Raw genomic sequence first — 11,820 nt, forward strand, 5'->3', positions numbered from 1 at the left:
TATTCATTTACAATATTTATACTATGCGACTGTTATTATTTTGTTATAATTATGTATTACCTTTGTAAATATTGTATATATATGTATTTTGTAATTCTGATATTGATGTGAATGCAGAAATAAAAAAAAAAATAAATCTGAACAAAAGTTTATATCAGACATCTCAAGCAATTTTCACTAAGTTTTTAATCATTGAAAGTGGGTGTACATTTCATTTTTCATTTAATAATTGTTTCTCCACACTTTTCCCAAGCTTAGAAATGACTAAAAAATGAAAATCAAGCTTAAGCCAGTCCATGTAAATCACAGCTCGGTGTAAAGCAAATATCGTCACGATGGCCTCGGTGTGTGGGGGAAATGGGGTGGGGCCAAATGTAGTCTTTGAAGTGTTTTGGGCAAGGAAACAAGTCAAAAAAAGGTAAAAGATATCTTCAAGTCAATTTTACTAGCTAAATTCTACGTGTTCTTCATGATTGAGGTCTACTTTAATTCGCATAAGTATTTCAAAGTTCTGCGCAAATCATTTTCACTAACTTTTTAAAAAGTAAGTGGTGCTCATTCGAGCGGAAATATTTTTCGACGGTTATATTGTCATTTGCTCAAATGGATCTGTACCAATGTTAAAATGTGCAAAAAAATCAGGATATTACAAATATATAATTTTACAGGATTTTTTCAAAGTATAAAGTTTTTTTTGATACGCACTTTATAACACATTGCAATCATCATAGTTAAAATGAATGTCAAAATACGTAAATACATTCTATAATTCTGTAACCCCAATTTTAATCGTTGTTGGTTGTTTTTTAATTGCACTCTCAGTATGGGCCAATCAAAATTATTTCATCATATCCCTATAATGTTTTTGTTTTTATCATTTTCAGTAGATAAGGCCTTATACAGTTATATTTTAGGATGAATGTGATAAATATATATAAGGTCATTAATTGAATAGTAGAAAATTTCGTAGCCCACGCAAGCTTTTTAACACTCAACACGCACTGTTAATGAGAGCGCCTCTTCGCTTTGAGCTACTGAATCGACAACCAAGGCAACTCAGAGGTTTCTTAAGTTTGGAGGCCCCATAAAAATAAAAAAAAATTATTTATACAAAAAATATACACAATATATCAACATCATATCACATTGGTAAACACCAGATTTAGACGGAAAGTGCAGTGCAATACATAACAATAATAATGGTGATAAGCAATTTTGTATCACTATAGCATGAATTCCTTATCACATACTGGTGGGTCCTGGTGCCCTGCTTGTTGTCCCGTTCACCGACAGTTTAAGGGGCAAGTCCGGTCAGCACATAACTCACAGCAGCTCTAGCAAAAAAAAGTGGACCAGCCCCCATGCAAAGGATCCCAGTCAGTGATACTAAACAATTAGAGTAACAATAAGAATTATATTGAAATCAAATATATACTTTTTTGCCATTATCATGACTTTGTGATATAATAATGCATCCATATGCGTTGCATGTACAAAGAGTTGACAATGTTTTACGTATAAATCATCGTATATTTTCCTTGTTATGGTAATAATTTTAGCATTCACATACTTTCGACCCCACAAACAGTCCTTGTTCCTCGAATACCTGGATGGTAACTGATGAACTTGAAACCTTAGTGCATAGCCTGGTTGTCAAGTCACTCACGTCTAATAACAAGCCTCGAAGAAGACTCTCTCCAACAAAAGATATCATCAGTTCTGATCCTCTTTCCCTACTGGCCCCGGTATCCGATTTACGGTTACACTTCGTAATTCCGAAGCTTCGTAATTCCGAAGGTTCTTTATTCCGAAGGTTCGTAATTCCGAAACACGTAAATTGCCTATACCTCGATGTTCGTTAATCCGAAAACGAAAAAGGGTTCGTTAATCCGAACATTTGTGGCGTAATTCCGACGATTCGTTATTCCGAAGGTTCGATAATCCGAAAACGAAATAAGGTTCGTTGTTCCGAAGGTTCGTTAATCCGAAAACGAAATAAGGTTCGTTGTTCCGAAGGTTCGTTAATCCGAAAACGAAAAAAGGTTCGTTTTTCCGAAGGTTCGTTGATCCGAAAACGAAATAAGGTTCGTTTTTCCGAAGGTTCGTTAATCCGAAAACGAAATAAGGTTCGTTTTTCCGAAGGTTCGTTAATCCGAAAACGAAATAAGGTTCGTTAATCCGAAAACAAAATAAGGTTCGTTAATCCGAAAACAAAATAAGGTTCGTTAATCCGAAAAATGAAAACCGGGAAAGCAGAGGCAAGGGGAGGGGGCGGGGGACACTTTTGCCGTTCAATTATTATGAGGATGGGAAGGCAAGGGCGGCCGAACGAATTTTCGTTGGGGGTAAAGCCAAATTGAAACTCATACGTCAAAATGGGCACTTTGGTGATATTTTCACCTTAAGATTATCATCTGCTTGAAGTCATTGTGTGTTTGATAGTGATTAAGTAGAGAAAAACTTTTTTGAAGTGACTTCTTATTATGGCAAAATGTGTATTTAGGCTTTATTTTTCGGGAGAGAGTATAATGAGCGAGCGGCTTGGTAAAACAAATTCAAAGGTGAAGTTGTATAACGTTTTTTTTTGTGGTCAATTATTCATAAAATGGCATTATTGCGAGGTGTTGCGAGCATGAATCACAAGCTAAAACTTTAGGTTATTTCAATAAAAAATGAAAATTAGTTTTTAAAAATCCGAGCAGATTTCTGCTGTCATTAAAAAGATTTGCATCTAACTAAAGAATTAACACGAGCGCAAAACGCGAGCTTAAACATACTGACCAGAAAAGGAACCTGTTAAAGAAAGCATTTAGTGACCTTTTTAGGATGCATATTTCACCAATCGAATGAGAGTGCGAAGCGCAAGCTGAAAATTTTCAATATTCCAGCCTGAAAACTTAACTTAACTTGTATACTTTAAAAAGAGTATTATATTTCGAAAAAAAAGCATGAAAGACGGCATATTTATTTTTGAAAAAGGAACTTTCCCATTTTGGAAAATATTAATTCCCCTGTTTTTTATTTCATTTTGATGCCCCCTGCCTCCCTCCCGGCGGATCCAACTTTCGTCAAATAGAGGGGGGGGGGCAATTTTGTTAGCCATATATTCCTTGATCGGCAGTTTAAAGTTGATTTTTGTTTGTTTCTTTGAAAGGGTAGTCCTAACAGTCAATAATCAGATTTATCCTTATAAAATAAAGTAAATATGTAATAACATGATAAACCCTTTTTAAATAATGCGAGCGCGAGCTTTATATTTTTTTTAATATGATGGGCAATATGTTTGTGATCTTCAAAGCGAGATGCCTATGTAACTAAATTTAGATAATAACTGCTAGCAAGAAGCGCGAACAGAATTCTTAAATATATATGCTCTGACTTGATCTAAAGGGGACATTGTAAGAACTTTTTGCAGTTAGCCATAAAGACGATGCGTGTTTTAACCAATGGCGGCGGAACTTTTTTTTTGGGGGGGGGCAAAGCAAAAAAAAGGGGCCAATAGGGGCAATTTGGTGGAAACGGATATTTTCACCATTAGATTATCATCTGTGTAAAGAGGTTGTGTGTTTTGTAGTAACTAAATTGAGCACAATTTTTTTAAGTGATCACTAAAGTTATATATTAGGGGAAGGCGGGGTAAGTTGTGACAGTTTTTGCTTTTTGCATGTTAGAATTGATATGATTAATAATCTTGTCGAAATAAGTACCTTGCCTTGAAATTTCATTCTTCTGAAATATTTTCCACCTATATATAACTTTCTACCCCAACACTGAAAGTCATCGTGACCTTTGAAAAAACCGATGTCAAATGGCTCAACTTGCCCCATATATGGGGTAAGTTTGAGCCACCTTCTGGGGTAAGTTGAGCCACAAAAACTATGTACAAAATGTATGGGGGGACAACCAGCATGTCACTTTTTTGTTTAAAGTCTTTTCACTTGCTAATTCCTTATAAATACTAACATCCTGTAAAAGGAAAAGAGCAGTCATGTATATTTGCTCCTTTCAGCCTGCATTTCAATCTATTTTTATGGTTTGTTTGTTTTTTAAGATACATTACCATAGGAATTACCATGGCTCAACTTGCCCCATGCTGTTTGGCTCAACTTACCCCAGTCCGAACTTAGTGCGATAATTTTGTATCCACAAATTTATTATGCATCCATCATATAAAAGACTATGACAAGAATTAAGATCCATACCTGGACTAATAATATTGTTATCATGTCTTTATTATATTTAAAGACGTGTGTGTTTATAAAGCACTTATCTATTTCACACTCTTTTTTACTTTTTTGGCTGAAATTCATATTTTTCCCTCTAAAAAACTACTTTTTGTTTCAAAGTTGGAAACAATGTGGTGGGGTTAGGGTTATGCTATGGGTCATCAATACATGGCACCACCACAATGTCTGACTCATTCATTATTGGCCTGGGGCTGGTGGCTCAACTTGCCCCTATGCTCAACTTACCCCGCCTTCCCCTACCGTTTCATTTCTGCGAGCGTAGAGAGCAAGCGGTTTGGGGAAAAAGTCAAATCTGAAGATGTAAAATTCACCTTTTTGGTCAATTACTGTTAAAAGGGCATCCTTGTGAGATGTTGCGAGCGAATCACGTGCTCAAACTTTTGGAAATTTCATGTGGGCCTAGAATGATAATATTGATATAGATATTATTTACCCAGGGAAGCCACTTCAGTTCTGAAAACTATTCTCCCAGCTATTATTTTTTTTTAACAAGAATGCTTAGAATGTCCAGTTTTCATGTTGGAAAATCGGAAAAATTTGGCTCACGTTTCTCGCTCGCATCAAGTATTGTTTATTGAGGGACCATTCTATTCCTGGTTACAAAAAAGAAGTATGAAATGTCCAGTTTTCAGGTTGGAATATCACAAATTTTAAGCTTGCGGTTCGCGCTCTCATTATTTAGTTCGTGAGATATATATTCTATTCATGAGTCACTAAATGCAGTCCTTAAAAGATTACTTTCTGAAGCCTGTTGCATAAAACTTTTTTACCTGAGAATACTCTGGTAAAAACTGAAAACTAAGGTTAGTCTGATTTCCGCCATTGACTTTAGCACAGGGCAAAACTCTTGTAAAAACAACCTGAGTTTTCTCAGGTAAAAAGTTTTATGCAACGGGCCCCAGGTCAGTATATAAACAAATTACAGCTCGCCCTCGCATTAATTCTTTAGAAAGATACACATCTTTCTCACGATTACAAAAAATGCTCCGAATGCTCACTTTACGTCATGTTACATGAAATGTCTACTAGTTTGAGCTTGCGATTCGCGCTTTCAACATCTCACAACGATCATTATTAGTATTATTTTTATTTTTATTACCAGCAGAAGCTGTTATTTAAAATGACATCCCCTCCAATACAAATCCTATTATCTAGAGGTTGCTCGCACGCTTCCAACACACTTGATCCCCTGCATCTTTAATTAAACCAGCAAATTTGCTTATAGGCAGCAATATATTGCTCAGATAAAATCGAAATTAGCCTATGCTTGATCAGGGCGCCTATATTCTTAATGAAATACATGCTTTGGCCCCAACACACGCATGTATCATCGATCGTTATTACTATCATTGCATAATATCGTGTAATCTTGTAATGACAACATCGTTTTGTTACCAAAATGAATTATTTTCATTTTCGGAAATACGAACCTTATTTAATTTTCGGATTAACGAACCTTATTTTGTTTTCGGATTAACGAACCTTATTTCGTTTTCGGATTAACGAACCTTATTTCGTTTTCGGATTAACGAACCTTCGGAATTACGAACCTTATTTCGTTTTCGGATTAACGAACCTTCGGAATTACGAACCTTATTTTGTTTTCGGATTAACGAACCTTCGGAATTACGAACCTTATTTCGTTTTCGGATTAACGAACCTTCGGAATTATGAACCTTATTTCGTTTTCGGATTGACGAACCTTCGGAATTACGAACCTTCGGAATTACGAACCTTCGGAAATACGAACCTTCGGAATAACCGAACCTTCGGAATTACGAAGCTTCGGAATTACGAATGTATCCGGTATCCGATTTACTGCCGGACATCATGTGACAAACGTTATTTAAAGTATACCAGACAATTATCATTCAGATATTCATGTTTCTTAATGACATTTCATAATGTTTTATGTATGGATCATGGTACATTTTACCCTTATTTTTTATCAACATCTTATCAACATGTTTAAAATCAACGTTGTGTCATCGTTGGTATTCCCTGTAACACCCCGGGGGTCACTTACATTGACGAGTGGATACCATGCGCGACCCCCAAAACACGTAAAAGGGATGTCTTTTTCACGAAAGGACACGTTACGTACGTAACGTGATAAGGGCGTCAAAAACACAAAAATAATGACAAAGGGTAGGCCTCTCTATTTCGCTAGAAAAAATACGTGTTTAGGGTCGAATTTGCGGGGATGATAAAACAAAATTAAAATGTTTTATAAAGGATGTCCTTTTTGCCCCAACACTTCGTGTTTACAGTCCGATTTGCGCGAGGTGTAGACGGTGGGGTCGTACTAAACGACATAAGGTAAAGTCGACGACCGAAGGACCCGTAACAATAAAACATTCCTGTGCATGTTTAGGGGTTCATTTCAGGGAATATTTGCCAAGAGTATCGTTTTGTTTCCAATAATTGTTAAGGCTAGGGTTTCACACGCCAATACTTGTTAAGGGGTGCATATTCAGAATATGAAAATTACGTGTTTACGGTGCTTTTCGAGACCCCATGGTCGCGCATGGTATCCACTCGTGAATGGAAGTGCCCCCCCCCCGGGGTAACCCCTCAACAAACCATTTTCCAATTCTGTGCCATATCGTCTCGTGTCCATCAACTTTTAAACCTAACAGTTTGAAACCTTGGTTAGAGACTTGTTAGTTTTCCAACCAGTCTTAATCATCGCCCAACCAACAACTTTCCATTCAACAAGATTCTAACGTTGCGTCATCGTCACCTGTCCATTGGACCAATTCCAGTGCTCTTCTAATACCAGCAAAACCTCCCGAAACTTCCAAAGAATTTAGTTTCGAGTTTTCGAATATTGATCAGACGTTGTTACCCGGGACTGCGGCTGCAGTCCTGCAGGCCTATCAAAAAGTCAGATCTTGGGTCCGGTTCTTCATTTATTCCCACAATCTGCCAATTGCGACCCAATCGTTAAGCCTACTGGCTACTACAGACCCTTCTTATCTTTTAAAACAGAGTATGGATCGAAAGCTCTCCCGAGCCGCTCGGCGATAGGCTGCATTGGTCCGAGCAAACACGAAAGCATTGCTCCAGGAATTCACAAGTGATAAGAAATATAGAAAAACGCCTAGGTTTCTTGAATTTTTGTAGTCATTCGTTGTAATCTCCAGGAACGTATGTGCAATGGCTGGTACCCAGGAAATCAAATTCACAACGCTGATGATCAAGACAGTCTTGACCCCTTTGAGATTAGCCCTACGAGGTCCTACACCATTGACATCAATCCCAAGAGGAACGGCTTGGGCGGCAATGGCTCGAGCTTGCCGGGTAGCTATAGCCATTGTTATTATACTCAGTGTTATACCAGTAAATATTGGTACGAGAGACATGGCATACGATGAGCTAATGATTGCTATGCCCGAAGAGGTAAAATTTCCACTCGATAAGGTCTCGTTCTTACAAGTGATGGGTACGGTAGATAGCTCGTAGACAGGCGATCCAGGAACGAAGCCTAGGATTAGAAAGAGCAAGGGGAAGCATATAGCTAAACCGAAATAAAATGAGGCAGAACGGATGTTCACGATCGATGGATAACGAAGTGGTTTGGCTATCGCGATATATCGGTCGACATTGAGACATGAAATTGTAATGGCGGATAATAGAAGCCCAAAATGAAATATCAGGACTAGGACTCGGTCTAACTCCCTTGAAGGAAGGCAGCCGCTTCCAAAACTCTTTAGAATTTGAAACGTGCATCCCGACAGCCCGCTTAGTAGGTCTAGCACTCCAATACATCGGTAAAGAAATCGTGGAACATCTTCAAACATACTCCAATGTTTTTGAAGGATAACGAGGGAACAGATATTTGTCGATAAGACGAGAAGACCGGTAAAAACAAATACTAAGCATATGAAAATATCGATGGCCATCAGTGTTAATGATTGTTGATTGACCAATTTTGGAGTAAAAACACTTTGAGATAATAGCAGGTCGTGCGAATCAGCGACATTCACGGATTTATATTGTATTTATAATTAAATGCTGTGATATAACTCCTCTTCAAATAATCCACTCATCATGCATGTCTGGAAAATATTAAAAGCAGAACTCCAAGTGAAGACTACACAGAGAGCAGCTTATAAAGCGCATCATTTCAGGGGCACGTTGCCGAAAGATCATTTGCTATCAAATGCAAATCTACAGAGTCAAACCCAATATCATTTTTCAACCATTCAAAATCGTCCATTCTAGATCGACTTGTGAACGATTCTTCGAGCTCCATTGAAACACAAGTCAGCCAACAATGGGCCTATCAACTAATTTGACAGGTTTATTGCGACCGCCATTTTATCATGTTTATATGACACGCTACAGCGGCAATGTCTATATTTTAACTGAAAACATATTGAATGACATTGCTTAATTAAAGTGCTCACAACATCAATGAATACATATTAAGAATATGATGTGGATAATTGTGTCGCAAGAGATTTTTTTTTGGTTGAATATGAAATAAAATGTATATATGTATATGTACACTCTAAAAAATGAAGTGCTAAATTAGCTCTTAAAGAGCGTGTATAGTGACTGCAGTCACTATACACGATCTTTAAGAGCTAAATTAGCACTTCATTTTTTTAGAGTGTGTATATATATATATCTATATCTTAAAGTTTCACGTATTGGCTTCTGTATAAGGTAACAACATAATTATGTTGAAGATATTGCTTTCATTGCCAATAAAGTTTTTATTGTTTACTCGACGAAATTTCGACGGTCCTCCGTCTTCTTCAGGACACACTGTATATACTCCAGAAGAAGACAGAGGACCGACGAAAATTCGAGTAAACAATAAAAACTTTATTGGCAATGAAAGCATTATCTTCAGCATATTATGTTACATATATAAAACGAGAGGCGTGGATATATGAACCAATCGCTTTGATCATTGTTTATAATATATGTCTGAAGAGTAGAGTAGAATCAAGGAAGAAGCAAAATATACACTATCAGGTGACTATTGTAAAGCTTTTGGCCCTGGCTTTCTTCCGTTGTTATTTGCTAAACAAAACAAATAAAGCAAATATAAGCAACAGAACAAACATAATGTAAATAATACGTTTGTTCTTTTGCTTATTCTACGATTTGCTTTATTTGTTTTCCAACTTAACATGTGAAAAAAAGATTACCATTTATTAGCATTATTATTATTATTGTCGTCGTTTGCTGTTTTCTTTTATAAGTAAAAGACTCCGATCCCAACGATAGAAAAGACCAACTGACTCGGATGACAAAACTTTGTTTTGTGTGATAATAACAGAAAAGGTGACAATTTTGCCAATGATTTAAACTCATTTATTCAAATTTTAGCGCATGGATTTCGTATCATATTGTTTTTTGGTGAAGGAATATCTCTGCGATATCTTTGTTTACTTCAAAATTATTTCATTATTAGCCTGTGTATAGCTTTGGTAAAGGGTCAATAATGTGATTGATAATCGAATATCATCTAATATGACAGTCTTACTGAAGCGTTGAGACCGTTAGATATTTTTCCAACAGCACTTCTCTGAGAAAATTTCAAATATTCAAATCTTGGATATATAGCGCCCTCTCTCGGCGATGCTTGTTTTAATTTAAAAAAATGGGCATTCAAGCACTTATCTTATAAATTTAGTGATTAGATATCCAAAAGTTACAGACAAAGAACATATCTTGAAAGTTTCAGCCCATTCCATGATTTGGAATAGGATTTAAGTGAAAGACAAAAACACACAGATATTTTAATTTGATCGGGTGACCCGATCAAGTTAAATTTCCATGTAAAATCGCAAAATTTATCCTGTAAAACACATTTTCATTTCATATCCTCTACATCATAACTGTTATAAGGCATATCCATTCATATTAGCTAGCAATGAATTGGAATAGTGATAGGTGCATTTTGGTGGATTTACCAAAACTATACACAAGCTTTAAGTGGATTTTTTTTGTACACACCCGCAAATTTCTCCTAGTTATAAAACGCATTTGACTTTTGACCAATCCTAATCTTATTTTTGTTAAATACTGCACATGGTGCAAAAAATGAATAAACAATATGGAACACAGTGTAACCAACCACATAGCCAGGGTCGGTCGTCCAAAACAACCCCCCCCCCACCCCTCCTCATACACACGCACACACACACAAAGAAAGGATAATGAGTCGAAATGAAAAGCGAAGGGAGAAACGAAAAGAGAGACAGCTTCGTTGTTTTTTTCCCTTCATTTTCGTAAAATTTAAGCGAAAAATCTTCTCTCTCTCATATTTGATATAAAGGCCTAACAATAATTATGCGACCTCCCTTCGCATAGAAGTGTTGATATTGCATTGTTTCCCATAAGGGTGAGTCCAGGGGGGGAGGGGCACATTTTTCAATGAAAATTTGACTGGCAAAAAGGGTTTTTATTAAATCCATTTTTAAACTCTTAGAGAGAAGAAAATTCTCAAGTGGGGGTATGACATCAGGTTGGTTGTGCAAAGCTTACACAAGTTGAATACAAAAGAATCATAACCTATAGAGTGTAGATTTATTTCTATTTTCGGTAGAGAAAGGGCTTTGTTGTATTAAAGAGGTAAACAGGAATGAAATGAATTATATCTAACTAAATAGAGTACAAAAATGAGCACAATGCTAAAATTTTCATCAGAATCTGAAAACAGATAGCTACGTGATTTAATTTCAAAGTTTCGAAATATTATGCGAGACAGTAATGATAGACATGAATATCCATTAGATGGGCTTATGATTTCACATCTCCACTTTCCTTTTTTTTAGTTTATTCTATGAAATTTTTATTTATATTTCGTATTTTCATACATGTGCGTTTGGTTATCTTTGTTATCGTAAAGCAAGTTGTCGATCCGTTCTTTTTAATTCGCGGAGATCTAATTTTTCATAAACAAAAAATCACATTATAAAATACAAAACATCAAGTGAGGATATGACAGCATCGATCTGCTCAATGAATATTAACATGCTCGAAATTTTCTCACCAAAAATCTGCAAATATCTGACACGTCATAACTTCGTCATTCCTTCTCCGATTTTTATCAAATGATTGTTCTCTACCTGCCTAAAACCTTAAAAAAAATAATAGAGAGTACTCCTATTACGTGAAAAACTGGCTTTGGGTCAGAGCATCAGAATGCATTCAGTATTTGATAAATAATCTATAAAAGCTGATCTAGAAGAAAATTATGTTTACCATTATTATCACATATTTTAGTCGGATATCCCACATTCCCCATCATGATGGGTCACATTCAGTCTTGTTCTTCAAATCTTACAAGTAGTACATACGATGTAAACTATGTTCTAAAACCATGCGGTCTAGCTGTTGTTTTTTTTTCAATTTGTTCATTGTGCCTCATGTCGCCATGAAATAAGTGACCCGTATTTACCAAATTATAAATCATTATCAAAGTATATAGAAATATTTTACATTGAACTATAAGAATATGAATTCAACGTAAATCTTTAAATTTGGTTTAATTGCTGCTTGTCCACACTACACTAGGTCTAATGTCCAATTGGCCTCAGTAATCGTTTCT

This window comes from Lytechinus variegatus, chromosome 8, assembly GCF_018143015.1.
Source record: "Lytechinus variegatus isolate NC3 chromosome 8, Lvar_3.0, whole genome shotgun sequence".
In the NCBI taxonomy this organism is placed as follows: Eukaryota; Metazoa; Echinodermata; class Echinoidea; order Temnopleuroida; family Toxopneustidae; genus Lytechinus; species Lytechinus variegatus.